Source organism: Asparagus officinalis, chromosome 5 (genome assembly GCF_001876935.1).
Source record: "Asparagus officinalis chromosome 5, Aspof.V1, whole genome shotgun sequence".
Taxonomy (NCBI): Eukaryota; Viridiplantae; Streptophyta; class Magnoliopsida; order Asparagales; family Asparagaceae; genus Asparagus; species Asparagus officinalis.
In genome coordinates, this window is record NC_033798.1 from 22,367,577 (window position 1) to 22,373,648 (window position 6,072).

Here is a 6,072-nt window from a genome sequence, read left to right on the forward strand (position 1 = left end):
CAGAGACAGAGGAGATGGGTTGAGTTTATTAAGGACTACGAGTTCGCGATTCAGTATCATCCGGGGAAGGCGAACGTCGTAGCAGATGCATTAAGCAGGAAGCGTCGGCATCGGGTTTCGGCCTTGAGGTGTTCGCTACATCGGGATCTTATCACTCTTAGCCAGTTTGATTTTAGACCCGAGATTGGAGGAACCAGTGCATTCTTGGGAGCTATGTCAGTGCAGCCATCTTGGAGTGACAGGGTTGTCAGAGCTCAGTTGGAGGACTCTTGGATTCAAACCCGTAAGGGAGAGATTTCCAAAGAGCCTAAAGTGGACTGGACCGTTGGAGCAGATGGAGGTCTTCGGATGAAGGGTAGATTGGTTATGCCAGCCAGTGCAGAGTTGAAGAGGGAGTTATTTGACGAGGCGCACCGTACTCGGTACACAGTACATCCAGGGACTACCAAGATGTACAAAGACCTGAAGAGGTGTTTCTGGTGGAGTGGTATGCGGAGAGAGATTGCAGACTATGTGGCTAGATGTTTTACCTGTCAGCAGGTGAAGGCAGAGCATCAGAGACCGGCAGGGACACTGCAGCCTTTACCCATTCCAGAGTGGAAGTGGGCAGATATTTCTATGGATTTTATTGTGGGGTTGCCGAAGTCGAAGAAGGGGAATGATTCAGTTTGGGTGATAGTGGACCGGTTGACGAAGTCAGCACATTTTATTCCAGTGAGGACCACTTATACAGCCGAGGCTTATGCGAGGATCTTCATTCGTGAGATAGTTCGACTTCACGGGGTTCCGGACACGATCGTATCGGATCGAGGATCGGTTTTCACCTCGCATTTTTGGAGGAGTTTTCAGGACTCATTTGGCAGCACGCTATCTTATAGCAGTGTATTTCACCCCCAGACGGATGGTCAGACGGAGAGGGTGAATCAGGTGTTGGAGGACATGTTGCGGGCATGTGTCATTGACTTCCAAGGTAGTTGGGAGGATCATATTCCATTGGTAGAGTTCGCTTATAACAATAGTTATCAAGCGACGATCGGTATGGCCCCGTATGAAGCATTGTATGGGAGACCTTGTAGATCACCGATATGTTGGGCCGAGCCGGAGGATAGCTTGATGCTTGGGCCCGAGCTAGTGAGGCAGACCACTGAGAAGGTAGCTTTGATCAGGGAGCGGATTTTAGCCGCTCAGAGTCGGCAGAAGAGCTATGCAGATAAGAGGCGAAGACCCCTAGAGTTTCAGGTTGGAGATTTGGTTATGCTTAAGGTATCGCCTATGAAAGGCGTACAGCGATTCGGTAGGCGAGGGAAGCTTGCACCGAGATATATTGGGCCTTTTCAGATCCTAGAGCGCATTGGGGCTGTGTCATACAGACTAGATCTTCCAGCATCGATGTCTAGTATACACAGCGTGTTCCATATTTCTATGCTTAAGAAGCACTTGCATGATGAGGAGCAGCAGCGAGTATTGGATGCACCGGAGATCGAGCTTCAGGATGATTTGACTACTATTGAGATTCCGGGTCGAGCATCGATGTCTAGTATACACAATGTGTTTCATGTTTCTATGCTCAAGAAACACTTGCATGATGAGGAGCAGCAGCGAGTATTGGATGCACCGGAGATCGAGCTTCAGGATGATTTGACTACTATTGAGATTCCGGTTCGTATTCTTGCCAGAGAGGACAAGAGGCTTAGAAACAAGGTAATTCCCTTGGTGAAAGTTCAGTGGAACCGAGGAGGCATTGAGGAGATTTCTTGGGAGCGCGAAGAGGACATGCGTCGTGACTACCCACACTTGGTTAAGCAGGTAAATAAAATTCGTACCATATCATATATATTGCTTTATGTTATATTTTTGGTTATGTTTATATTTAACGCTAGAACGAAGATATTTCCGCTTAATATCTAATCTTTTGGAACACATGGTATATGTATGGGGGGGTTCCTTGTTTGGATTTTCACCCGATGTACTAGTTCCACTAGATTAGGATTTTAGCGAGAATATTATCATTTTAGATCGTTAAGTATAAATATCTCTATATATTACCTAGTAGTTCATATTTTGAGATTTGTATAATTTCCGAATTTCGAGGACGAAATTCTTTTAAGGGGGGAAGAATGTAAAACCCCAAAATTTTATAATGAAATGGTGTGATTAATAGTAATAAATCTTTCTTTGGTGATAAATAACCATACATATATATGATGTATATATTTTTACCAGAGTTTGGGAACCCAACAGGTGTTTATATATGAGAGATATCGAGAGATATAAGTCCAGCAGGTGAAATGCCTGCAAAAGGCATTTTTGTGCTGAGCGGTCGACCGACGCGGTCGACCGTGGCGGTCGACCGGTGCGGTCGACCGATCAGCGATCAGAGAGTTTATCCAGGTTGTTTTCTTTTATGGTTTTTGTTTTGGTCTTATTGGGTTTCAGGTCGGGTTAGGGAATTAGTATATATTCTAAACCTACCCAGGAGAGCCTCTCTCTTCATCTCAACGTAAAACCCTAGCCCCCTTTCCTCTTTTCTCAAAACCCTAGCTGGACCTGGTGATTTGGGGAGTTTGGAGGAGTTCCAGGGGATTTTTCGCGGATTTGAGCAAAGGAGGATCATCTCCAGAGCAGTTGTCAGCATCTAAGGCGAGTATCATCTCGCCCAATCCCCCACCCCTTTCGTTTTCATGTCAAGATCTAAGTTTTATTGGGTTTCATTGAGCCAAATTCGTATTTTTGAATAGCTAATAGAACATTATGGCATAAAGTATGAAATTAGTGTATTCTTTGTTCTTAAAACTCACCAATGGTTCCTGTCTAAAAGATCTAGATCTGAATCTAGCTTAAAAGAAGTAAAAATCTTATTCTTTTTTTTTTTAATTTGTTAACAATGGGTGGATCATGTTTATATATATATATATGGGATCTTGTTGACCAAGTTTTAAAGGTTTAAATTCGTGATTTACTACTGCATAACACTTTCCATAAAGATGGATTTTTGTTTTTTAAGATTTTTGTTTCAGGTTTCGAGCTGACAGAAACCCAGATTTGGGTTTCTGTCCGCTCGGCGGTCGACCGACGCGGTCGACCGTTGAGCTCGTTTTGAGGCTTCGGTCGACCGTGACGTTATTTCGGTCGACCGTGACTTTTTTTCGGTCGACCGCGACGTTATTTCGGTCGACCGCAATTGTGAATATATACACTGATATGATTATGAAGTGATGTAATTTAGATTTCACTATATATCACCGCGACATGTTTCACAGTTTCACAGTCCTCGTGTTGGACTATAATCCATGGAAGTCCTCGTGTTGGACTATAAATTCATTCCAGTCCTCGTGTTGGACATTTGCCACTTAATCTATGAGTCTGGAAGAGTACGACATAAATAGTTCCTGATTTGGCATAGCTCTTAACCCTGCATATGACTTCTTCATAGAAGTTCACGACATGATGTTGACATGACACTCATGCAAGTAATAATATGACATTCATGTTAGTCATGGTATGGCACTGAAATTTGTTCTGAGATTAGCTGTATTTTTCTTGATTTATTGTTTCTGTACTAGAACCTCGGGTTTGGTGTTTAGAGATTTACAATTTGAGATACAAGGTATATACATGAGGGTTTCCTTGTTTGGATTATTTCGCTCGACGTACCTATGCTCGTGTTGTAAATTTCTAAATACTAAAACCCTCTTTAGTAGGATCAATGATTTTAGATCTATTATATATATTATCTGTATTTTCTTATGCAACGAGCCCTGTTCCCTTGGGGTTGGTTGTGATGTTACTCGCTAGCGCTTTGACGCTCGTTGCCTCTCCCCCTTTCAGGTCACGAGCCAGGAGCACGGAGAGCCGCAGGTTGATAGCGGACCACATTAGTGTTCAGCTTTACTTTCTAGCTATGTATTATTTTCTTTGGTCTCCACTGTAGTGAGGTTAGACATTTGAGGGTATTATTCTAGAAGTTGTAAAGGCTGTGAGCCTTATATCCTTATCGTCAGATGTTTGTATTTGAGACTTGATGAGTATTTCAGTTTATCTACTCAGATCTTGACTATGTACTTCTATGTTGTTGGATGATGAGATATTTATGTGACTATTATCATTTTATCAGTATTCCTTGTATTATCTCTTACCTGTGTTGTACCTACACCAGTTGTTGATTCTACTAGATAGATGTTAATTGTGATGGTGAAACATGTTATTGCACGGTGTGGTGCATAGCAGGTTTGACATTCTTGGTTTCACCTTGGACTGCAGCCTTGTGTGAACCCAGGGGCGTCACAAAAAATATCCAATAAAATGAGTTTTGCCATAAAAAAGTTCATAAGGGGTTTTCTTAAGCTTTGGTCTAATCAAAACACGATTCAAAATATGGCAAGCCGTATTGACGACTTCCGCCCAAAAATACTTAAGCAAATCAAAAGAATTTAACATAGTTCGTGCCATCTCTTGTATGGTACGATTTTTTTGTTCAACAATACCATTTTGTTGTGGTGTTCTTAGAGCAGAAAACATATGAGTTATACCACGATGTGCACAAAAATCATAGAAAAAATTATTTTGAAATTCACCATCATGATCACTTCTAATTTTAACAACTTTCAACTCTTTTTCATTTTCAATTCTTTTGACATAATTTGAAAATTCTTCGAAACATTCATCTTTACTACGAAAAAAGATTGTCCATGTAAAACAAGAGAAATCATCAATGATAACAAAAACATAGTGTTTGCCTCCTAGAGAGATAACATGCATAGGACCAAATAAAACAAGATGAAGTAATTGCAAGGGTTTAGAAGTTGATACCTCATTGATGGATTTGAAGGTAGACTTAGTTTGTTTACCTTTAGCACAATCTTCACAAATGGTATCTTGATGAAATGCATGTTTGGTAACCCTTTTACAAGATTCCTCTTGGATAATTTGGATATAAACTCAATGTTGGCGTGTCCAAACCTCTTATGCCAAATCCAAGGGTTTTTATCAACCGTCGCAAGGCATTTAACATCTTGATCTACTAGCTCATTCATCTCAAAAATGTATACATTAGATTTTCTATTAGCAACAAAAATAGTTTTTCCATTTGATCTAACAATGCACTTATCCGGTTCAAACAAAATATCAAAACCTTTATCACTCAGTTGGCTAATTCTAAGAAGATTATGATTTAAGCCATTAACCAAATAAACAACTTCTATTACGGGAGAAGGTGTCTTACCAATGCATCCAATACCTATGATTTTACTTTTCTCACCGCCACCGAAGGAGAAGCTACCTCCTTCAATCCTTGATAGGGTTGCAAAAAGCTCTTTGTTGCACATCATATGATATGAGCAACCACTATCAAGATACCATATCTCTCTACGTCATGTTTGTGATGTTCCCTACAAGAGATGAAGATGTAGTAACTTTAGGTACCCAAATCTTGGGTCCTTGGTGGTTTGTAAGCTTGGTACCTTTGGGTACCCATGTCATTCCATAAAAATTATGATTATCTTTAATCCTACAATGAGTGGAGATATGACCATGTTTCATGCAATATGTGCACACAAAATTTCTCTTGTGTGTAGGAGCATAAGATCTATGAAATCTATTTCTCTCATGGTGATGATGATTAGCATAAGCATGAGTAGGTCTAATTCTACCACTTTTAATTTCAAGTCTTTCAATCTTAGATCTTAATTGTTTGTTTTCAAAATCAAGATCACCTAGCAATTTATCCTTTAAAGCAAGAGATGTTTGTAGTTGTTTAAGTTTGGAATCACAAGAAGCATGCAACTTTTTAAAAGAAGAATATTCTTTTGACATCCTTTTAAACTCAATGTTTAATTCTTCTAATGCGGTTGCTAGATCACATTGTATATAAAAGGATTCACTTTCGGTATTGAAAACTACCTCCTTTTCATAAGCCATGAAACAAATGTTAGGATCATGAAGAGCAATCTTTGCTCCTTCTTCATTGCTATCCGAATTGCTTGGTTCGAATTCCTCCCATTCGACATACATGGCTTTTTTCTTCTTGTACTTCAAGTATTTCTTCTTGTACTTCAAGTATTTCTTCTTGAGCTT